The sequence below is a fragment of the Propithecus coquereli genome, unplaced genomic scaffold, assembly GCF_000956105.1.
Source record: "Propithecus coquereli isolate 6110/MARCELLA unplaced genomic scaffold, Pcoq_1.0 Scaffold553, whole genome shotgun sequence".
Classification (NCBI taxonomy): domain Eukaryota; kingdom Metazoa; phylum Chordata; class Mammalia; order Primates; family Indriidae; genus Propithecus; species Propithecus coquereli.
Window position 1 is genome coordinate 1,022,555 of NW_012151430.1, and position 26,431 is coordinate 1,048,985.

Below are 26,431 nucleotides of genomic sequence, written 5' to 3' on the forward strand. Positions count from 1 at the left end.
CTCGCTCTTGCTCAGGCTGGTCTCGAACTCCTGACCTTGAGCGATCCACCCGCCTCTGCTTCCCAGAGTGCTGGGATTACAGGTGTGAGCCACTGCGCCCGGCTCAACACATCATTTTTTGAGCACCTTCGGCGTGTCGAGTGCGAGGGATACAGCAGTGACACTACACAGAAATTCCTGCTTTCACGGAGCACCTTATTTATGGCCACGAGAGTATGAATTATTTTAATAAGTTGATTTTTTAAAACCACTAATTAGAACATTATAACATATAAGTTTCTAGTTCCAAGAAGAAATACCCATCATTTTCATACAGGTTTCCTCAGTTGAGTCCTTGACTCTCATAGACAACTCAGTAATTGATGGAGCAATGAATCCTGAGAAGTCAGATAATCAAGCAGCTATAGCTCATCAAAAACTATAAATAAAATTATCACCTTATCCAATGAAATTAGAATTGTACATGAAAGATGGATAAGGGTTAAGTCAGGCTTCCTTTTCTGAATTGAGCCATTAGATTCCTGCCCCCACCATCACCACTGGAATGAGTGTTAGTCAAGATACTTTTTTTTCCCACCACGGCAAACCAAGCTGAGTCAATGAAAATCCTTGGTCGGGCAATTTTCTACCTGCAACTGGACAGAGTGTAAACCTACTTTTTCTTCCCAGCTGCCAAGCTGTTGACTTTAGGACATCCTTAAAGTCGACAATGTTCTAACCTTATGCAGAAGATGGTTCTGAAATAATGCTGACAAGGAGAGACAAAAGAGGAAGTCCAGATGACAGAAATCCCTGGTTCTAGTCATCCCTAAAGACCAGTATGACCTGTATACTGGATCGGTTTCATGAAGCAACACATCTCCCTTTTTTAGCCTGAAGCTATGTTGAAGCAGGTTTATGTCACAAGGAAAAGTCTTGGAATCACCAGCAGATTATGACTGAAGCAATGAATGCTGATCTCTAGGAAAAACAGTATCATGAGAAGCAGAGACCTCTGAAGAAGAGCAGCATTTAAATGACGGGTAGAGATCGGGCATGGTGGCTCACGCCTGTAATCCCAGCACTTTGGGAGGCCAAGGGAGGAGAACAGCTTGAGACCAGGAGTTTGGGACCAGTCTGGGCAGCATAGCGAGACCCTGTCTCTACAAAGTACATAGCTGTACTCCAGCCTGGGTGACAGAGCAAGAGACCCTTGCCTCTTAAAAAAGGAGGAAAAAAAAAGAAAGAAAGGAAGGAAGGAAGGAAGGAAGATGGGTAGAGAAAGATAAGTCCACAAGGGAGATTTGGCTGTTATCAGAGGGGGGGGGGAGGGAGGGAGAGGGAGGTGAAATGCCAGTTAAATGTGGTATCACTAGAGCCTCTTTTGAGGAGGAAGTGGTTAACAGTATTATCTGCCAATGAGATAGGCAAGACAGAGAAGTCCATTAGACTGCAGCAAACAGATACTGGTGGCCTTGGCGACAGCAGTTTCAGTGAAGTAGTACAGGCACAAACCAGAATACAGTTGACGAGTGAAGGGCAAGCAGCAGAGTCAACAAGTGCAGACAATGTCTGCAAGAAGAATGGATATAAAGTTTAATAAGTAGGCTGGGAGGCAGAATGAGGAACTATCCTTGAAATGAAAAGATCAAATACCAAAGAGGTATTAATTTGAATATTCAAAGAACTGTTAACATTTTTGTCCCAAGTGGTAAAATATAAATCATTTATTTATAAATTTTTGAAAAAGACCTCATACATTTGTAAGTTTTGCCAACTATAAATAACAACCATATTACAAGATCACAGAGCCCTGAACATTAAATGAGATTAAATTCCTCCCTTTTGCTTTCTCCAAAGCCATGACTCTAAACTTGGTAAGGCAGAAATGGTAATTATTTTTATATCTATATAGATGAAGATCTTTAGTGAAGATAAATGCATGTATGCTCAATGTCACAAATCTAGGTAGGAACGAGGCATAAATCTGGGAACCTGACTCCACAGAGTCCAGGGGTGAGTGTTCTAGCATATTATAGGAAAATGACATGTTAACATTTAAGCGTATGTTCAAGGACTATCAGAATGAAGAAAAAATTACATCCTTGCCACAATTAAAATTCAGAACCTGGAATGCTTACTTTAAGCAGGGATGAACATTTCTTATCTCACCCAAACTCTAACCCAAGGAAGTGGCAGTCTCTCTGTCCACTGAATTGGGAAAACACTGTGAAGTTTTATAAGTTCAAAAGAACATTATGTTTCAGTTATTTCCTCCATATACTCTTCTTAGCAAGAATATAAGAGGAAAGGGTTAAATTCACAATATAATGAGCATTATTTCAGTGCTATTTTAATTTAACTTCACCCTAGATCACAGACCTTGGCCATTAAAAGTCACTGTGAAATGAAATCTCTTTTTAACCAATTCTATGAAAACAAATAGGCCTTTGTTTGAAACTGAAAATTCCTTATGCTCATCACTGTTGTAGCACATACAGATAATGATGAAGCTACTCTGATGTTTTCAAATCTACTGGATTTGAACTCTGTTGTTTTCAAATCTACTGTTTGGTTTATTCCATTAATATCACATTTTTCTATTTACATATAAAGCTAGGTGATTTCCTTTTTATTTATAAATTACCTTTGCCAGAAACAACCTTCAAATACTCATTTTACACTGGAAGGTCGTGTATATTCTTTTTCTCCTCCTTTTTAACAAAGTGCTCCTTCTATTTAGTACTTAAAATTAATAAATAGCTTCCCACTTTACAATCCATTCTAAATACTTTACAATCTGCATTTCCTCAAATTCAAATTTTCTTCCCATTAAAGTAAAGCTATTTATTTTGGGATTTTTAAAAAATGTACATTTTCCCATTCCCACGCACTATTTTGAGAGTGAAATTCACAATATTTCCTCTTTCATACTGTCTAGTTCAAGAATGACTGTTTAAAGTACAGTAATTTGTGCTTCCATGTATTTCCACCTACATAACAGATCTGCCTAAAATGTATTTTCAAACCAAGGGTATGTTTGCAACTCCATGGGTTTTTATTTGTTAAGTAAATATATTCATCTTACTAATAAAATCTTTCAAAAATGCCTTGGAATGTGCTATCAATACATTTTCTATCCTCCTGCTTTTCTAAACAAACTTCCTTTTTTAGGATTTTTTCCCAAAACTATATATACTTAAAACACATTTATATATAAACACCTTCAGAGAAGTGCTGAATTCTTCACAAAAAATGTCAACACTACCACTAATAATAACTATAATAATAGTTACTTTCACTTCCTGAGCTGAAAGTTGCTTTAAACATGACCATTTTAAAAACCTTACACTTTTTGAAATCTTTAGATAATAAAAGGAGTGTCACTCTGCAATAATATCAACATCTAAATTTGGCTTTAAACACAGCTTAGCACATTCCACACATAACTAAGGGGTCAGATTGGTCTACAGCACAAGAGAGCATTTCACCAACTCAGATTCATAAGACATAAGATTTTAGAAATGGAAGAGACCTTTAAAGATGACATCATCTGGAACTTGCTCACTAAATAGCCTGAAGTGAATTATCCAAGGCCACTGACCAGGTGACTGACAGAGCTTCCCTGAATTAAAAGCTCAGTCTCTTGACTTATGAGATTGGCACAAGAGAAAAGTGTAGTATAGTAGTATCCTCTGGTCAAAATACTAACCAACATCAGTCCTCCCCCCCCATTTTCCCTACCTAAAGCAAATGCTACAGACATAAGTTTTCTCCCTGTGTGAACAGTTTTGCTGCAAAAGTGCTTTTTAGGTCAACTTCCAAACAAAAAAGTAGTTAAGCCTTGATTTGAAAAACTGGACGATCAGTTCAGGTACTGAACATGCTCGGTTTGTGAGAAACTGAATCAAAAGTTCAGAATTCAGACTCTAAAAGATCTGTGGCAGTTATAGTACTTGCTAATTTTTAGAAATGTTAGCTTAGGCAAGTGACAAGCTGTACCATCCTCAGTTTTCTCAGTTATAAAATAGAATGTTGCATTGCCATTTCACAGGTCTGAAATGAGGACTAAATTAGAAGACACTGCATATGTTATAAAGAGCTATACAGGTTAAGTATCCCTTATCCAAAATGCTTGGGACCAAAAGTGTTTGGGATTTCAGTTTTCATATTTTAGAATATTCGCATGACTAACCCTGTTGAGCATCCCAAATCTGAAAATTCCATCTGAAATGCTCCAATGAGCATTTCCTTTGAGTATTATGTCAGTGCTCAAAAAGGTTCTGGAACACTTCAGATTTCAGATTTTCAGATTGGGGATGCTTAACCTGTATTGATATAAGATGCTTTTATTTGTTATCAGAATTAATATGGCAAATAGCACTACGCTGGTATAGCATAAACAGGTAATTTGCTGCAGTAATTATATGCATAAATGTACTGATTCAAATTTTCTTTTGGTTTCTTCCCAGAATTACCTAGCCTCTTGCTTCAATCTCGACTACTGCTCTCTAGACATATTCCCTGGGCTCCTTTCCTAAACTGGCTGCTGTTTCTAAAAATGTCTCCCTCTTCTTTTCATCTTTCTCAGCCTATTTTGTAAAATCACATACTCCAGTGGCTTCCTAAGAAAGGGTACACAGAAGGAAAATGTTTCAACTTCTTGCATTTGACAACTGACTGGTCATTCGGTTGAATAGAGAACACCAAATCAAGAATCTTTCCCTTGGGATTTTTAACGTATTGTTTCACTATCTGCTAACTTCCAGAGTTGCTGCTACTAAGTCTGGTGACATTCCAATTTTCTTTCCTCTGTGTGTGATGTATTTCCCCACTGGAAGGGTTAAATATTTTTTTCCTTTACCTTGGAATTCTCAAATTTCATAAAGATATGACTTGGTTTGGTCCTTTTTCATCATTGTACTGGGGTCTGGATGAGCCCTTTCAAACTAGAGAATGGTATCCTTTAGTTCAGGAAAATAATAGTATTTTCCTGAGTATAGCACAGGGTTGTAAAAATAAAACACAACAACCCTATGCTAAAATAAAACCCTATGCTATATAATAGTATATCATAGGGTAGTTGTGAAAATAAAACACTTAGCACACAGTAAGTGCACAATGATTTTGATGATAATTATTAATACATTTACCAATTTTTTTGATTACCATTGCTTCTTGCCTCTCAATCCTTACTTTTAAGTCCCGCTTTCTTCTTCATAAAAAAGTACGTGCTTAAACAACTTTTTCAATAGTATGTACTTTTTAATAGTTATGTGCAGGTGGTAAGCTTCTCAGTTGTTTATCTAAAATTATAGTTTTTAATTTTAATTTTGAAATAATTTCAAACTCCCAGAACAGTTTTTAAAATAGAACAGAAATCTCCAATGTATCCTTCACCCAGACACAACACTGTTAACAGAATGTCTATACAGTAGTCCCCCGTTATCCATGGGCAATATATTCCAAGACTCCCAATGAAAGCCTGAAACCACAGATAATACTGAACCTCATCCGTACTATGTTTCTTGCTATACATTAACAGGCAGGTAGAATACACAGAGTGGATAGACTACACAAGAGGATGATCATGCCCCAGGTGGGATGGAGCAGGATGGCACGAGATTTCACCATGCTACTCAGAACAGCATGCAATTTAAAACCTACGAATTGTTTATTTCTGAAATTTTCCATTTAATATTTTCAGACTGTGGTTGGATCGCAGGTAACTGAAACAAACCAAAGACAGCGAAACCACAGATAAGAAGGAACTACTGTGTTTTGCCCTTATCCGTGCATGATAATTTAGCTAAGTATAGGATTCTTGGCCAGTAGTGCTTTTCCTTCAGTTCTTTGCAGACATTCTCACCTCTACTGTTCATGAGATGTTGACTTTCAAGCTAATTCTTGGTCCTTTGAGCATAAAATTGTAAGCCAGGTCTGGTGGCACATACCAGTAGTCCCAGCTACCCAGGAGACTGAGGTGGGAGGGAGGCTTGAACCCAGGAGTTCAAGACCAGCCCAGGCGATATAAAGAGATCCCATCTCAAAAAAATATTTCTTTTTCTTTATGGATGTTTTGAAGATTGCCTTGAATTTGGCTTTAATTTCACAGAATCTCTAGTTTCAGATTTATTTTTATTTATTTAGGACTCTTTCACCTGTTTCTACTCTGCTATTTAACCCATCTATTAATTTTTCCCCCAACTATTGACTTTTATTTCAATGAATCATGATTTTAATTTTAATAAGTCCTATTTGGTTCTTTTGCAAATTTACCTACTGTAGTGTCTTAGTTTTTTATTTAGACATTTTAAATAGACTTAGTGTTTTTCTGATCATTCTATTAAAAAAAAATCAATTCATAATCTAATTATCCTTTTCGGGTTATCTGCTGACTCTCCCTTATGTTGGGCTGTTTCCTTATTTTATTATGAATTTATCTTGATTGAGGGATTGTTTTTCCTGTGCAAGTCCAGTGCACCCGTGTGAAGAAGCACCCCTAAAGAGAAGTTTGCATTTGCTACTGTTTGGAAATTCACAAAGTGAAGTTTACAAGTTCAAGTAAAAATTTTAATTCCTTGGCTTGGGATTCTTATATACATTCATATTACACACTGGTATGTAGGTACAAGCTTGGAAAGGGCAGCATGGTGTAGCAGTTTAGAATCTAAGATCCTGAAACTAGACAGACTAAGTTCAAATTCTGGATTCTTCTACTCACTGGCTTTATGATTTTGGGCAGGGTCCTTAGTATGGCCCAGTTTGCTGTTCTATAAAATGGAGTTTATAAATAGTATCTACCTCAGATTTATGTGAGGATTAGATGTATAAATTTAGATTGCTTAGAAAGTGAAGTCTCTACAACTTCATTTTCCAACAGGATGGTGGTTCTCTGCCTCATTTCTCTCACAGCCCATAGGTTCTTTAATGAATACCTATCACGGTGGTAGTTAGGGCATTCTGCTCAAAACTTTGCACTGCCTCTGAAACATTAGCCACCTAGATTCCCATCTATCACTCCACACTATTTCTAGTGGATATACGTAAAACGAAAACTAGAGTTGGGACTATGATGCAGACTTGAGGAACTGATGGCATTCATCTGGCTGCCACTTCGACCATCAATGATGACATGCTACAAAGGCTCCAGGATGAATCAGACCATGGGACTGCCATGTGCTGGTATCACACAAGAGATGCCTACTGAGCACTGCAGAAATAACTGTGGTTGTTCTTTACACGCTGTTTGTGACTACTTGTTCATGTACAACATAGTTACTAAATAATAAATTTTTTAAATGTTCACGCCTTTTTACATCACCCTATGTAGTCAGAATCCTGGACAGTATTGGAGAAAAAAGTTTTTAATGTGGTATGTGATGGGATCTTCGCTTTCATATTCAAAGGAAAGCCTGTAATAATGGAAAGCTTTGACAATGATAAGATTTCAGAAACAGAAAATACTAATCAGTTATCAAAGTACAGGGACCATTTCTGGTCTATAAACTTAAATCACAGTGGGTCAAATGAGAAAGTCAATATTCTTGGATCCTCTATTCTCCTTTCAAATGGTTTACAAGACAGGAAAGAAAGAAAGAAAGAAGGAAGGAAAGGAAGGGAAAGGGAAAGGGAAAGGAAGGGAAAGGGAAAGGAAAGAAAGAAAAGAAAGAAACCCATGATCGAAAATCTCTCTAGGTTATAAAGAAAAGTCCAAGTAGATTATAAACCCCTATGAAAAAAAAAATTTGAGTGCTAATCATGCATTATACTATGCACTTTGGCAAATACTATCTCATTTAATTTTTATAATCCTAAGAGGTATTATCATTACTTTGAAAATGAAGAAATCACAGCTCAGACACATAAAGTAATTGAAGATAGACCATTACCTTTATATTCTTTTTTAAGGTCTAGTTCAATGTTACCTTAAGTTATAATTATTTATGATATACTGATTTTCATAAGCTCTGTCAAAGTAAAATCCGAATTATCACCATATCTTTTATTGCATTTAACATGGTAACTTGTTCTGGTACTTACATATAGATACTTAATTAATTTCAACATAAAAAATATAGGCCGGGCGCGGTTGCTCACATCTGTAATCCTAGCTCTCTGGGAGGCCGAGGCGGGCGGATTGTTTGAGCTCAGGAGTCCGAAACCAGCCTGAGCAGGAGCGAGACCCCGTCTCTACTAAAAATAGAAAGAAATTAATTTGACAACTAAAAATATATAGAAAAAATTAGCCGGGCATGGTGGCGCATGCCTGTAGTCCCAGCTACTCGGGAGGCTGAGGCAGGAGGATCGCTTGAGCCCAGGAGTTTGAGGTTGCTGTGAGCTAGGCTGACGCCACGGCACTCTAGCCCAGGCAAGGGAGTGAGACTCTGTCTAAAGAAAAAAAAAAAAAAAAAAACTAGATTCTACCACTTATTTGATAAGTGGCATTAGTCTATAGCCTCTTTGAATGGAAGCTTTCACTTATGACAATTATGCCACCTTTGCAGGATTGCTCTAAGGCAGAGCTTCTCAACCTCAGTGCTCCTGACATTTCATCCAGATAACTGTTGTGGGAACTGTCCTGTGCCTTATAGGATATTTAGCAGCATCTCTGTCTTCCATCCACTAGATGCCAGTAGCACCCCTCCCCACAAGTTGTGACAACCAAAAATGTCTCCAGACACTTCCAAATGCCTCTGGGGAGTCATTCCCTCAGTTGAAATCTATACTGTAGGGAAAAATATTATAAAAATGAACTAAAGAAGACATATACGATATCCCTCTACTCCAAAGAATCCCCTTCAGATGGGAGGGACAAGGAAAAGATTCCCTGAGCCAAACCTCCAAGGACATTCTCCCAAAAGCAACAATGAGGAATACAAAATTCTTCTTGGTTATTCCTCCAACGGAGAGACAGAGTCAGATTCCTTTACATTGAATTCAGGTGACTTTAGTGACTTATTTAATTATAGAATAAGAGTTGGAACTTATAAGGTCATAAAAAGTCTTGTAGCCTCTGCTCAGATGTCCAGTTACCCTAAGACTGCCATGCTGGAAGGATGATGCATAGGCACATGGATTAACAGTCCCAGTTGAACCCAGCCTTCCAGTCTCCCTAGCCAAAACATGTGAATAAAGCTACTTAGAATCCCCCAGTCCAGCCCACCTGCTAGCTGAATACCACTGAATGTCCTTTGTTGATGCTAGGTTTAAAAGAGTTAAGTGCCAATACCTGTCCAAATTCCTGACCTTCAAAAATGAAAGATAAATTAATAATAAGAGTTGCTCGTTAAAGCCACTAAGTTCTAAGATAGTTTGTTATACCGCAATAGGTAACAGGAATGCTTACATAATTATTTTCATTTAGTTTGTATATATTTTGCTTGCATACACTTTTTAACTAAAGATTTTCATGTTTTTGAGGAAATCTTTGTGTAACTATCTTTATTGGCCCAAATGAGGTCATCCAATTCCTACCAAGATGACAAACTATCACAGGCTTCTGGTCCCAACAAAATCAACCCTGGGAAGGAAAAAACGTAGAAGTAAATCCAGATTCCAGGAACAATAATAGCAGCAGCAACAAAAAGAAACAAAAGCTGCTGGAGATACCAAAAGCTGTACTGAACTTATCTGAGAGGAAACTGGTGACCAGAAGCAAAGGGCAGCAGAGGTAGGAGTTAAAAGACAGATTAGATGAAAGCTTCTTTGAATTCTGCCCTTGCCTCTCCTCCTCCGATAGTCCCTTCACCACGGAAATTAGCAGCAACAGCCTAGATGTCTTTGGCAGCAAGATAACATCAGGGCAATGCAAAAGCCCCATGGGGGAAAGCTTGTGGAAACAGGTGTGGTGCCTCTTGGCATTAGCTTTTTCTGCCCCCATTCGTGCACAACAGGGGATAGGGGAACAGAGCTGAGAATGAATTATGATCTACGGACACTATCTCTTCCCAATTATTACTTATTTTAAGAGTATAAAAAGCAAACCTGAATCAGAAGTTGCCTGATGCAGGATCAGCCAAGAGAACTCAACAGCACTTCAGTGGTGCCAGGTGGCTAGTTGACCTGAGACTCAAGCCCTTCCTCTCCTTAAACTCACCTGGACGGACACAAATTTCCCACAGACATTAGATTAAGTAACTAATACCCCCCCGAAGGGATACAGACAAATAGATACATCTGGAGCATAAAACTACTGTAAAAGAAAGACAACACACTAAACAATTTATGCCATCTGAAGTAGAATTATTGGAATGGAGGATCTAAGAATGTACCCCTAAGAAGTCAATGAGAGATACAAGCACTATGAAACCAAAACAAGAAACAACGAAAAAGAATCAAGTAGAAATATTGAGTATAAAAAAAGAGACAATATCCAGATAATAGGAGTTTCAGAAGGAGGGAAGAAATAAAGCATTTCAAGAAACAATGAGGGTAACTTTCCCAGAATTAAAGATAAAAGAAGTCAATGTTATAAGGGCTCAAAGAGCCAAATAACAGAGGAAACTATTCCTAGAAAATTTAAGATTACCAAAGAAAAAATTCAAAAAGACTGGAAAAAAAGAATCGACCAATGCCAAAGCAAAAGAATAAGATTAAGATTATATATCGCAGTAAGTAACACTGGATACAAGATGGAGTAACCCAAATTCAAAATCCATACTTCTTGAGGCGAGGTTTTTTTCAGAATGTAAAATTGCTATAGTTTGAATGTATCCCCCAAAAAGCATGTGTTGGAAACTGAATATCCAATGCAACAGTGTTGGGACTAATGATCAGCCCTAATGAATGGATTAATACTGTCACTGCATGGAGAGTAAGCGTCCATTAGGGAGGGTGCACCGCAAAGGGGTGAGTTCCCCACTGCCTCACTTTCTCTCTCCCTGCTGCCCCAGCAAGACATCAGCCTCTCAATCTTGGACTTTCCAACCTCCAGAACTGTGAGCCAATAAACTTCTGGTTCATTATAAACTACCCAGTCTGTGGTATTCTGTTAGAGAGAGACAAAACAGACTAAGACAAGAACTTTTCAGATTTTACAAAAGTAATATGGTATATATCATATATTATGTAACATCCAGGGCAGTGTCTAAGGCACTAACCCATAAGCGAACTCATTAATATTCTGAAGCAAAATCTGTAAATACTCACACTAAATGAGATGAATAAAAGCCATAAATACCCTCATGTCAGTTCAGGTTGGGTTCTTCTGCCAAATAAGCCATAAACAGCCTCATGTCAGCTTGTTGGGTTTTGTTGCCAAATGAGTTATAAAAAGTCCTTTGGTTTTCAGATCTTTTTTTGATTTTGGAATTCCACGTAAGGGATTGTTACCTCTATTTTAAAAATCTTGAATTAAAAGAACTTTACATTTAGAATTTTACATCCAGACAAAATATCATTCCAATATGTTAGGCAAAAATATTCTCAAGAACACAAAGCCTCAGAATGTCACATAAAGCCCACTAAGCACAATCTCAGAGGAATATTGAAAAGAAAAAGAAACAAAGTAAAAGTAGTCGAATGCCTTGATATTGAAAAAAACTCTGACCTAAAATACTAGCAATACATTCATTGGGGATGGGGAGTCAGGACACACACCCTAAGAACAGAAGAGTGTGCTAGAGTATTTCTCATATGTGGGGGAAGAAAAAGCTACTTTAAGTGTAATAAATATGCAGAAATAAACAGGAATGGGTCTAAAGGGCAACCAGCATAAGAACAAAAATAGAAAAAAAAAACTCAATCTATCCAATGAAAGGCAGGAAAGGGGGAAAAGAACCAAAAGTAAGCCCGATTAGAATAATTACAACAGAGGCCGAGGCAGGAGGATCACTTCAGGCCAGGAGTTCAAGACCAGCTTGAGCTAGAACGAGACCCCATCTCTACAAAAAATAGAAAAATTAGCTGGGCATGGTGGCATGAATCTATAGTCCCAGCTACTTGGGAGGCTGAGGCAGGAGGATCATTTGAGCCCAGGAGTTTGAGGTTGCAGTAAGCTAGGATGATGCCACTGCACTCTAGCCTGGGAGACAGAGCAAGACCCTGTTTCAAAAAAAAAAGAAGAATTACAATAATGTAAATGAGTTAAACTTGCCAATTTAAAAACAAATTAGGACGAAGATTAGATGGTGGGTTAAAAAATGATAAAGCAATATAGTCCCTACAGAAGACATATTTAAGGAAGGATACATCAGATGAGAATGAACCAAAAGAAAGGTAGCAATCATAATAAAATTTAAGGCAATAAATATCATAAAGGACAAAGTGAGACATTATACACTGAAATAACAAAAACGTGTCATCATCATGAACACATCCACAGCAAACAATAAAGCTTCAATATACGTCAGGAATAAATATCACAAATACGGGGGTAAAAATTCAAGTGTAGTTGAGAATTTTAACAGCAATTGATCAAGAAGAGAACAATATAAGCAGAGATATTGAAGACGCAAGCAAAAAAACTAGAGAATACCTATTATTTTCATGAGCATATAGCATATACACAGACTGGTCATATAATAGAAAAAGTGTATCTCAAAACACTTGAGAGGACCAATACCAGACAGACTGTATTCTCTTACAATATTGGGATAAAATTAGAAATTAATGACAAAAAGATGGTTTTTAAAATCTCATGTTTTGAAACTATACAATTAGATAATTCAGATTAAAAGGTAAAAACATTTAAACATTTTTTAAAATACTTAGAACTTAATGGTAATGAAAATTCAAGGCTACCCTCTAACTGGATCAACTTGGCTGACTTGGTCATTCCCAAACCAATCACTGTGGCCAAAGGAATGGTATAAACCAATGGCTTCTTTAAACCAAAAGACTGGGATAGGCTCATTTGCTTAGGCCACAGGAATCCACAAGTATAGCAGAAGCAGCAGGGGGCAGTGGGAAGAAATCTGGTATCATATTTGGAAGAACAAAGAGGAGATATATGGAAGAGTATGGAGGCAACAATGCCTACAGAGCTTTAATTCCAGTTCGACCACAATTTCCTAAGGTTAATTACTGATCATGTGATTTGGAATGGGATCTCAGTTTCCTTAGGTGAAAAATGAACACACTATCTAAGAGTCCTTTTAGCTCTAGGAGTTTGCAACTACATCATGATGTTTTGTTCAACCTCTAACAGAGTCTGACACATACTAGTATGTAAGTACAGAATGAATGAGAAGTTTACCACATTCAATCTGAGAGATTCTTAGGGCTATTACCTAAAACAACTAATGGATTTCCAATAGGTAAATGGGAAAAGGATGTAAAATTTACAATCCACAGAGGAGAAGCTGGTAGGCTTCTTTTACAATGTTCAAAGTTCCTAATTAAAGAAATTAAAAGTAAAACCAAAAAATGCAAGTACCATTTCATATCTATTCAATGAATTTTAAAATGTGGTAATCAATATTGGGAAAGAAGCAGAGAAACTACCAACTGCATACACACTGCCAGAAATTATTGAAAATTTTTACATTTAATGCATTAGCAACACTTTTGGAAATACAGAAATAATCCTGAGTAATCCAAAAGAAAGCAAAATACCTATATGGACAAAAATGTTTTATTGTAATATTTCTTACTATAATAGGAGGGAAAACCCAGATGCAACATAATTGTATAAAAACCAGGTAATAATTAAATTATGGTTTAATGATAGATTATATAGTCATTGTCATAGTATTAGGTTAATATATTTAATAAATTTTATTATGTAAGGGAATCTATGGAGTCCAATAACCATAAGACATTAATATATAATTATATATTATATACATAATATATATTATATATTAAATGCTATGTGCATTTAATTTTTAAAGTTATTAAAACCTCAAAGCTTGTTTTTAAAAATCTGACAAATTTGGTAACCTGTGTTTTGAAAACGTCTAGAGTTCACCAAGAATGGGCCAATAACCACGACATTTTAGATATAACTCACAGAAATATTAACTTCCAGGGAGTATTTATTGTATTTTTATACTAACAGAGAACATAACATAGCTACTCTTACTGAGTGTGCAACTTATGACAGCTTTGGACTTTTTAAATAATAAAATGTGTAGAAAATTTTCAACATCCACTATACCAAAGAAAGTATTGGTCTTATTTCTACTAAATGCTTTATATTTTTATCTGATTCATTAGCTCAGCTCCACATGAGACCAGTGCCTGCCTTGATTTCTGGAATGCTGCCCCAATTCTTTTCTCCTAGGCTTTGTTGCCAGGGTTGCAGCTGCACAACCAATTCTTATTAAAATGTGAGTCTTTGAAATGCAGGTCTATGGAAACGGATATAAAGGATTTCATTATCTTCTCAAAATTCACAATGAGGACTGAACTCCCACTCTTCCCAATCCATACCAGTACTTGAACCCTCCTCTACCAACTCACACACCAAACATAATAAATGCAGCAGTTCAGTCTTAAATATCCAAATAAAAATAGTCATAAAGGAGAAAATTGCACAGTAATGAACCTTAAAGTCTGGTAAAAGTTATTTAAAAATGTCTTCTAATACTCATGATGTAGTCATAGGTTAAAGCTGGATACTCATACAATGATGTGATTTTAGAAATAATACTTCTCAAGAATAAATACCTGCCAGAAAGAATGGGCACTCTGCAATAACAGTTCCAGAATAATAATGTCAGAAACTTCAGGTCAGGAAACCAAAAAACCACAAGTAATTTACATAACATGCAAAATACTCTATAAGTTATTAATTTTGCTGTAGAACACTCACACCATTAAAATTTTCTTGGAAATGGAGAAAAAAATTTTAGGACAATTTATACTTCTTTTCCTTTTTTTTACTAGGATCTTAGTATTTTCAATTAAAACTAAACAGTTCAAATTCTCTCATGCAAAGTAATAATGACAGTTTTTTTATTAAAACATAATATTTTGAATGTTGGTATACCATTGGAATTCTTATAACATGTAGAACCTTAGAATTTTAACTATATTAGAGAAAAAAAATTGAGGTTAGCAAAACATCTTGGGGTTAAGTATATCATAGCTGAGTCTGTTCCCTGGGCAATTCATTTATAGCTAACTAAATAAAAGAAAAAAATGGGGGTAGGCGAGTGTGAAGGGTATTATCCCTGGACAATCTGATTACACAACATGTACTTTAAATTACAGAGACAAAGCACACTGAGGTAACAGCTCTAAAAAGTAACTATCAGTTGCATTTTTTAGGTAATCAAACTAAAATCTTTAAGTGTACTTCATAACTTCATAAAGCTTTTTAAAGTATATGAGAAATACATGCTTTTTTTTTTTTTTTTAAGAGACGGGGTCTTCCGCTGGCACCCAGGCTGCCATGAGATGGTGCAATTATAGCTCACTGAGAAATACATTATTAAAATGCTTGTTAAAAATATAGACTGGGATCACCTCATACCCTTTAGGATGGCTATTATCAAAAAAACAAAAAATAAGTGTTGGTGAGGATGTGAAGAAATTGGAAACCCTGTGCACTGCTGGTGAGATTGTAAAATGGTGCAGGTGCTATGGAAAACATGATTACAGGTCCTTGAAAAATTAAAAATAGAAATACCATATGATCCAGCAATCCCATTTCTGGGATATATTCAAAAGCATTGAAGGCAGGGTCTTGAAGAGATACCTGCACACCCATGATGATATCAGCACTGTTCACAATAGCCAACAGGTAGAAGAAACCCAAATGTCCATCAAGGGATAAAGAGATAAACCAAATACGGTACATACACAATGGAGTATAATTCAGCCTTAAAAAGGAATGGAATCCTGTCACATGCTATAACATGAATGAGCCTTGTGGACATTATGTTAAGTGAAATAAGCCAGTTACAAATACTGTATGATTCCTCTTATATGAGGTATCTAAAGTAGTCAAGTTCATAGAAACATAAAGTAGGTGGGTACCAGGGGATGGGGGTAGGGGGAAAAGGAAAGTTATTGTTTAATGGGTATACAGTTTTAGTTTTGCGAGATGAAAAAGTTCTGGAGATCTGTTTCACAGCAATGTAAATATGCTTAACACTACTAAACCACAGACTTAGAAATGATTACCATGATAAATTCATGTTACGTGGGGTTTTTAAAAATTTATTCTTCAACTACACCAATGTTATGTGGTTTTTACCACTACTATGGGAAAAATGTTTCCAATGGAGATTGGGGATGATCTCACCCTTGGAGATTCTGATAAGTTGATAAAGATGAAAATTTGGTGGAATTTTTTTTTACTTTTATCAAGTTATCACTTTTTTTTCCCAGATAGGTCTTACATCACCATGGCACAAAATTCAAGATTCAAGATATTAATTATGAAAACTAAATCTCCTTCCCACCTTATCCCTAGCCACCAGTTCTCCTCTAACACAGCCACTATCATTTGCTTCTTCTGTAGCCTTTCACAGATATTCAGTTTATGTATACTCATTTTTAAGAAATATTTTTACATAATATCATGTATCACTGGCACCCTGCTTGTTCACTTCATACTACATCTTGAAATTCAGGCAATAGCAATAACTTTTTAAAAACTACCTCCCTCAATTTTTAAAGGCTGCATTTTTATATCAATATAACTAGTCTCTGACAGATGGACAGGTGAGTTGTTTCTAATATTTTACTATTAGAAAAAATGCTGCAAAGAATAACCTGTATATTCACACATGTGGGAATATGATGAAGTAAACCCAAATCTAAAGGATTTATCTGCAGGATAAATACCAAGAAGTGAAAATGATTAATCAAAGGACATGTACATTTAAACTTTGGTAGGCATTTTTGAATTTTGGCAGATATTTCCCAAATCTCCTAAGTGAATGTACCAACCTATACTTCCTCTAACAATGCATCAGAATACCTGTATTTCCTATCTTTCAAAAAATGTTTTCTTAAACGGCTTCCCTAATTTCAAATATATAAAGGGAAAACTGTTATCCTTATCCTTCTCTGAAGGATCTGGTTTTTTTCCTGATGACTAACAGGCTAGATATACTGCCAAAAAAAAAAAAAAAAAAAAAAATCCTTTTCTCCTTTTTACACTGAAATGTGCCTTCATTATATTCTAAATTTCCATATGAATTTGGGACTATTTTTATTCTGTACCACTAATCTATCTAATCATATACCAGAATCACGATGTTTTAACTACTGTAACTTTAGAATATACTTTTAATGTCTGGGAGAACTAGTTCCTTTTTAAAAGTTTCCTCTTTTTAAGAATTTTTCTGGATAATCTTGTTTATTTTTTTCTTATAAATTTTAGATTCAGCTAGTCTAATACTTAAAAATCCTGCTGGTATTTTTATTGGGATCATGCTATATTATTGATTAAAAAAGAACAATATTTTTCACATATTGAATTACGATGGTGACTCTCTAAATCATCTTTTAGGTTTTAGATGATCCTGCTATAGGTGATCTACATTTTGAGAAACAGCGCTGCATGTAAACTAAAGAACAGTGGTGCTTGATAAGGGGCAGGGAAGCCACTGCACAAAGTGTAAGCTGAGTCTGGCAGCGGGGCTACAGCCTAACCATGTTATGTATCAATACAAATTTATCCTTGTCAGGGAGATCAATAAAAGTTCTTCCCAGAGGCAGAAACTGCACTCCAAACCACTTTCTATGTCCCTAGGGTAGAGAACACCTGCAGCTGAAGTAAGTGGTTCAGAATTCCATTCTATACAAGAACTTAAAAATCAGTGGTTTATTATAGGTTTAAGAGAACCAGAATGACATGAGACCCTGGGTGTGGGAGGAAAAATTAACACTGGGACTTGAAAAGATCATTCTCCCACCTTCCACTCCTAATTCAGTTAAAAGATCAGCATTTCAGGTAAATATACTAAGTTGCATAAAATCAAAACCTATGTGACTAAGTAAAGTCCCAGCTGAAAGGAATGGCCTCAAGACTTGGGGTAGTCAGAAAAGGAAGAAATCAAATGAATGTGGATGATTTCTATAGCAAATAACAGAAAATCTCAAGGCAAAAGTACTTAAACAATAAAGAAATTCAGGTAGGGTGGCTGTAGGCATAGTAAACGGGGCTCCAGTTCTACGTGTCTGCAATTCCGTTGGTGCTGCCCTCCTTCCTGTAAGGCATCACCTTCAAGCTACTAGAAAAACAGCTACAGCAGTCCCAGATGTCACATCCAAATAAAACAAGACCTGGAGAGAAGAGGGACCATTTTTTTCTTCCTTTTCTCAAATGCAAGAAAACCTTCCCCAGAAGCCTCTTGCAGATTTCTCTTTTACCTCCCATAGGCCAAAACTGTCTCTCATGTCCATTACTAAAACGATCACTTCCAAGGGGAATGAGATCCACTACAACTAAGATTAGAATGGATACCAGTAACCATCATGACCAACACTTCAGTGTTGGCTGAATATTTCAAGAATATTTCCGGCCTTGGAATGAAGAAGAAATAAAAAAGAAAAACACAAAACAAAGGAAGAGATGTGCCTAACTGGAAGAAGAAAGCCGAATTTTGAAATCATACATTAAATACACTGTTAGAGATAAAGAATTCTCTTAAACTGCACTGTTGTCTTTCCCTGTGATACAAAAATTAACTTACTATTCACCAGTAAATGCTAAGAATGCAGAAGTAGTCCTATTTTTATGGAAAGGATTTAGATTATTTAATTATCAGTGGGGACAATCAGACTTACCACTCCGCATCAATGGAGCCACCCACTCAACTATGCCTGGGTTGAGAACATTCCATATTATGCATACAGATGACTCTGCAGACTCACTGCCAGTAGTTGTTCCTTGAAGGTTTCTTCTCATTTGGGGTTGAGGTTTCACTCAAAAATCCACACACTCCAAACTGGCCCTATCTGCAAATGAAAGCACGCAATTAGGAGCCAAAAAGCTGCAGGGAGCAATTCCCCTTCTCCCATCTATAATTAACTGATCCATAAGAAAACTGAACTCAAACATTAGACTAAGCACCATGTTTAAACTAAGCAACCTACATTTCAACACTTGTAATGTGCTTATTATATGTGGTTACCACCCTTTTCCCATCATATAAATTTATTGTTGCTTCCACAGTATACCAGGTACAACCCTACCAAACATTGTCAGTAAGCAGAATTCAGCAGACAGATATCTTTGCTGGACCCACACAAGGTTGGTCTACACAGTGTGTTAAAGGACAGTTACCTACATTTATAAATCAGAAAATTTCACAAGAAAAATCAAGACTTCTGAGCTCTCTTGAAAAATGAGAAAATCTGGCAATACTAGAGCCATGTTCCCACATGGTAATAATGTGCTGGAGCTGATTAGCAGTTAACCCTTTAGGTGGGGCATGGACTTTGCAGTTCTCCAAAGACAACACCACTCTTTTATGTTACAACCTGGCTCACAGTTACCTGCCTGGACCCCATAGGCATCTGAGCTTCCAAACTCTGCTACGTATTTCTAATAGCTCCCAGGGAACATTTTATTATTGCCAAAGCCATGCATGTTTTTCTGCCCTGAGGATATAATATAGCATAAGGGAATAACAACATGGGCTTAATCAGAGTACCCAAGACTTGGGTTCTAATTCTGCAAATGACTAGCTATGTGACCTCAGGCCTGTTTTTAACCTAAAATATATTTCTTCATTTACAAGCATCCAAATAAACCTATAAGCATTTAACACAGTAGGGAAACAGGCCTAAAATCTAACCTGTCCAAGCTGAATTGATAATCCTAAATCCACTGCCTCCTCATTCTTCCTCATCTCAGTAAATCATACCATGATCCACACAGTTTTGCTCAAGCCACAAACATGAAAGTTCTTACCATATACTCTCCTTGTCTCCCAAAATCATCAGCAAGGCAATTGATTCTCCCTCCAAAATACATAATTTGAACAGATTCTTAGAATTCCAGCCATGAAAACAAATAGCAATTCCTCCCTCAGAATCAAATACTTGGCTGAAATTGCCTATAAATTCAACTATTTAAATAACAGTAGCCTGAAATGTCAAGGCTCCATATTATGAGGAATATTAATATTTCATTAAAAGAAAAATGAAGACAAATATTGGGGATGCTGCACATCACTCATTGCAAGGTACTGATACTACAATTTGTAAGCTTACGCATTTCTTCAACTCAAAGCTGACAAGGAACTAAGAGGCTATGCTAAATCTTGTAACGAAATTGGGAAAACCAAAAGACTACTGTTAATACAACTAATAAGTGAGTTTAGGAACGCTGCAGGATACATGATCAATACTCAAAAACCAACTCTATTTCTATAAAACAATTGTTCAAAAAACAATCAGAAACTGACACTGTAAAAAAGCTCATTTATAATATCAAAAATATGAAATATGACTAAATTATCAAATGATGTGCAAAGACAAATAGAGAGATATACTATGTTCATAGATCAATGCAGTCAATGGCGTTAACATGTCAATTTTCCCCAATTTGAGCAATAGAGTCAACGCAATTCTACTTAAAATCCCAGCAGACTTTTTGTAGAAATTGACGTGTTGATTCTAAAATCACACAGAAATGCAAAAAAGATAGAATAGTGAAAATAACTTTGAAAAAGAATGCCATTAGAAACCTTATACTATGTGAATTCAAGGTTTATTATAAAGCTGTAAAAATCAACAGTGTGGTACTAGCATGAAGAGACAAACAGATCAATAAAACAAAATCGAGACTACAGAAATAGACCTATACACATCTGGTCAACTGATTTTCCAGAAAGGTGCAGAGGTAATCCAGTGGAGAAAGGATAGCCTTTTCTATAAATGAAGCTGGAATGACTGCATATCCATACCTCATAACATATACAAAAATTTAACTCAAAATTGATCATAACCGTAAAGGTAAAGCCCAAAACTATTAACGTAAAATTTCATGAAGAAAATATAGGGGAAAATCTTTGTGGCTCTGGCTTAAACAAAGTTAGATACAACACAAAAGCACAATCCATAACATACAAAAGTGATAAATTAGACTTCATTAAAATTACTAATTTCTGTTATTTGCGAGACTGTTAACAGAATGAAAGCCACAGAAATAGAAGGCATCCAAACAGAAAAGCAAGAAGTGAAATTATCTCTGTTTGCTGATGATATGATCTAATATCCAAAAAACCCTAATGATTCCACCAAAAAACTGTTAGAACTGACAAAGTAAAGTTGCAGGGTACAAATCAACATAAAGACTAGTAGTTTTTCTTTACACTAACAGCCATCTGAAAAAGAAATTAAGAAATCAATCCCATTCACAATAGCATCCACAAAAAATATATTTAGGAGTAAATTTAACCAAGGAGGTGAAAGATCTGTATACTAAAAACTATAAAACACTGATGAAAGAAATTGCAGACAACACAAACATATGTAAAGGTATCCCATGTTCATGGATTGGAAGAATTAATATTGCTAAACTGTCCATATTACCCAAAGTGATCTACAGATTCAATGCAATCTCTATCAAAATTCCAATATCATTTTTCACAGAAACAGAAAAAACAATCCCAAAATTCATATGGAACCACAAAAGACCTCAAAATAGCTAAAGCAATCTGGGGCAAAACAAAGTTCAAGGCATCAAACTACCCGACTTCAAAATCTATTATAAAGCTATAGTAATCAAAACAGTATGGTGGGCCGGGCGCGGTGGCTCACGCCTGTAATCCTAGCACTCTGGGAGTGCCGAGGCGGGTGGATTGTTTGAGCTCAGGAGTTCGAAACCAGCCTGAGCAAGAGCGAGACCCCGTCTCTACTAAAATTAGAAAGAAATTAATTGGACAACTAAAAATATATAGAAAAAATTAGCCGGGCATGGTGGCGCATGCCTGTAGTCCCAGCTACTCGGGAGGCTGAGGCAGGAGGATCGCTTGAGCCCAGTTGAGATTACTGTGAGCAAGGTTGACGCCACGGCACTCTAGCCCGGGCAACACAGTGAGACTCTGTCTCAAAAAAAAAAAAAAAAAAAAAACAGTATGGTGCTGGCATAAAAACAGACACAGTGGCCAACAGAACAGGATAGAGAATCTAGAAATAAACCCACAAATTTATGGTCAACTGACTTTCAAAAAAGTTGCCAGGAATACAAAATTGAGTGAGGACAATCTCTTCAATACAGTAGTCTCCCCTTATCCCAAGGCAGTACATTCCAAGATCTCCAGTGGATAGTATTGAACCCCATACCTACTATGTTTTTTCAATCTGATAACCTAGAAGCCACATCAAGAATATATACTATAGAATCTCCATTTCTATAAAATTCTAGAAAATGGAAACTAATCTCTAGTGACAGAAGCAGATCAGCTAAGTGCCTGGCAATGTGGGTGGGTGGACAGAAGGAGGACCTATCAAGGGCTGAAAAGAAACTTTTGGGGTGACAGATATTTTTGATATCTTGAACGTGGTGATGATGGCACAGGTATATACATATGTCAAAATTTACCAAAATGAGCACTTTAAATGTATAGTTAATTTTATGTTTAAAATAAAGTAACTGACTGCATATTAATGAGTCGTAACAAGACTGATTAATATAAAAAGCTGGACCCTTTCAATGCTTTACGTTTGAAAACTATGGCCACAATCTTTCTCTTCAGAAAATAACTCTTCCAAAAGTATAATATTTCAATGCTAAGGATCAGAAACATAATTACTCATCACAAAGAAAGGATCTTGCAAAAATAGCACTCTAACCTAGTATAATTTAGCATGGACAAAAAGGAAACTTACCGGATTTCAACATTATTCATTCAATCGTAGTCCATCCTTACATTCAGCAGGAATTAGACTAAAAACATTAAGTCATTTCATTGTGACCAAAAAGACATTTTAATATAATCATTCGATAAGCATCATCTGGATATCATCACTAAAACGTACTTCAAATTTTGCTTAGAATTCATAAAGTCATGAAACCAGATCCAATCTAACTGCTAAATTCCAGTATGCCTCGGTGCTTTTTGTATCAAATTAAATGTCACCTCTATCTCCATCTGCCTTGCATATGGAAGAGACAGAGCAAAATGCATTACTTCCTTAGCTGAATTTAACCATGAAATTTTATTAATTTAATAAATAAATAGCAAAAGTGTATACCCCATCTCTATGCAGAGATTTTTATTCTCCACATTAACCAGGCTCAGTTCCATCATATTGCTATGAAAAAAAAAGACTGCAGTACATAAGTTAACCATGCTACCTTCAAATACTTTTAGGACATCACAGAAAAATTATGCTAGTTTTGTATCATTCCAAATGGCAGAAGTAGAATGAATGAATGAAGGATATATGTTGCACATATTAGTACATCTTTCTGAGTCACTGCCAACTAAAAGTAGGATGTCCTGCCTTGGGATACCTTTCATCAGAGATTGGGATGTTAGGATAGTGAATCAAAAGTACCACTGAACTGACAGTTGATTTAGACCAACTTTATGATTCCTTCCAATCCTCAGATCCCATTATGAATTAAAACTAAAGTCTATTTTTAAGTGCTCAATCCACTACTACAATTCAAAAGTCTTAAATTTAAGCTGATCAAACTACAAGAAGCTAGAGTCCTAAGTCTTACAGTAACAATTGTGTTTAGTTTCCACTTTTCCCCAAGGAATAGTGGCTTAAATTATCAGGCCTTGACCCTATTAAATTACTTTGATGTTGAATGAAAAATATGTACATAAATACATGTCCCATTTCCTTATTCATTTAATGTCAAACACCAATTTCTTTTTGCTTTTCAAAGAAATATGGATCTGTCACAGAAAAATATATAATAGATCTGTAAGAAATCTAGTCCAATTTCCTCATTTTACAGACTCAGAAAGGTAAAGAAATTTGCCTAAAAATCACATAACTAATCAACATAATGCCTATGAGCACAATAAATCATTGCCATTTAGTTCTTCTGTCAATACATTGTAAAGAAATGCATATAATCGTTTGATGGAACAGTTTAAGCAAAAAGTTATCTGGCCAATAATATAGCCAGAGTTCAATCGGTAGCAGGATCAGAGAGCGGAGCCCAGAGATCCCTGAGCAGCCCCAGCACCAGCCTAGTAACTACCACCACACCTGGGGAGAAGCAGCAGCTGCCTCACCATCATCGCACCCACGGGCTGTACCACTGAGACTCAGCAGCTGCCTGCCATCCCCACCCTCAGTGCTACCAACACCAAGCCCGGCACCACGGGCACCTGGACAGGGAGGGGTGGCCCAGGTAGCCTCACACAGGGGTACCTGCCAGTGGGGACAATAAAGTCATCACAAAGGTTTTGGGAATAGTAAAATGGTTCAGTGCAAGAAATGGATATGGTTTCATCAACAGGAATGACACCAAGGAAGATGTATTTGTACACCAGACTGCCATAAAGAAGAATAAGCCCAGGAAGTACCTTCACAGTGTAGGAGATGGAGAGGCTGTGGAGTGTGATGTTGCTAAAGGAGAAAGGGGTGCAGAAGTAGCAAATGTTACAGGCCCTGGTGGAGTTCCAATTCAAGGCAGTAAAGACGCAGCAGGCTGTAACCATTACAGACGCTATCCACGTCGCAGGGGTCCTCCACGGAATCACCAGGATAGTGAGAGTGGGGAAAAGAACAAAGGATCAGAGAGTGTTCCGGAAGGCCAGGCCCAACAATGCTGGCTGTATCGCAGGTAAAGGTTCCCACCTTACTACATGCAGACATCACATGGGCACTGACCACAGTATCACAACCCTCCTGTGCAGGGAGGAGTGATGGAGGGTGCTGACAACTAGGGTGCAAGAGAACAAGGCAGACCAGTAAGACAGAATGTGTGTCAGGGTTATAGACCACGACGCCATGGGGACCCTCCTGGCCAAAGACAGCCCAGAGAGGACAGCAATGAAGAAGATAAAGAGAATCAAGGAGAGAAGACCCAAGGTCAGCAACCACCTCAACACCGGTACCGCCACAACTTCAATTACCAACACAGGTGCCCAGAAAACCCTCAACCACAAAATGGCAAAAAGAGAAAAGTAGCCAATCCATCAACTGAGAATTCATCCACTCCCAAGGCTGAGCATGGCAGGGCTGAGTAAATGCCAGCTTACCATCTCTACCATCATCTGGTTTAGTCATCCAACAAGAAGAAATGAATATGAAATTCCAGCAATAAGAAATGAACAAATGATTGGAGCTGAAGACCTTAGGTGCTTAGCTTTCTGCCCGTTGACCAGATGACTACAACTATCTGCATTATCTATGCAGCATGGGGTTTTTATTATTTTTATCTAAAGACATCTTTTTTGGTAATAACAAATCTGTTTTTTAAAAAAGTCTGGTTTTCCCCAATACACTTTTAAAGGTCTTTAAATTGTTTCGTATCTGGTCAAGTTGAGATTTTTTAAGAACTTTTTTTTTTTTTTTTTTTTTTTTTGCTTAGGGAGAGATGTAAAGAACTTCATTTTTAATTTGTAACAAAAGTTTACAACTTGACTTTTTAAAAAAAGTCAACAAACTGCAAGCACCTGTTAATAAAGGTCTTAAATAATTAAAAAAATTTTTAAATGTAGTCAGCAGTGACACTACGACTCAAGACATTTTGGGTTGCCTCCTGCTGTTGTTTGCTGATGTTGTTAACATTCCTAGACTCTAAAAGCATAAAATGTAGTAGGGTAACAGAAATGGATACAGGTGAGGGTAGCTGTGAATCAGGCAAAAATTTTGAAGAAAAGGAAAGAACCTATTTCTAATTGCTGGAGTTTCAGGATCTGGGTGGAAAGGATGTATACGTCAGTGATGAGGTAATAAGAACGGACTAGTGATGCTAATGCAAAACGGTACAACCACTTTGAAAACAGTTTGGCAATTTTATTATAAAGGTGTATATACACTTAACATGCTCCCTAACAAAACCACTCACAAGAGAAATGAAAACATATGTGCACACCAAGAACACGGGCGGCAGGAGACAGCACAGGATAGCAGTTAAGAAAACAGGCTCTGGAGTCAGACTGTTTCCAGGGTTTGAATTCTGCCTCTGCTACTCACTAAACGGGTTGACTTTAGGGAAGTTATTCATCTTGAACATTTATCACTTCTCTGTGTTGGGAACATTTAATATCTTCCTCCTAGCTATTTGAAACTACGTGTTATTGTTAACTATAGTCATCCTACACTGCTATAAAATACTAGAACTCATTCCTCTTATCTAGCTATAATTTTGTATCTCCTAGTATGGCATCCCCAATACCCTGGCTGCAGACAAGTACTGGTCCGTGGCCTGTTACGAACTGGGCCGCAAAGCAGGACGTGACTGGTGGCCAGCCATCGAAGCTTCGTCTGTATTTACAGCCGCGCCCCATCAATCACATCACTGCCTGAGTTCTGCCTCCTCCTGTCAGATGAGCTGCAGCATTAGATTCTCACAGGAGTGCAAACTCTACTGTAAACTGTGCATGTGAGGGATCTAGGTTGTGTG

The 26,431-nt window shown here is 36.8% G+C and overlaps 1 pseudogene; it reads left to right on the forward strand.

The window, feature by feature from the left end:
• Positions 1 to 20,029: 20,029 nt before the first annotated feature.
• On the forward strand, positions 20,030 to 25,049 carry LOC105821011 (annotated as a pseudogene).
• Positions 25,050 to 26,431: the final 1,382 nt, after the last annotated feature.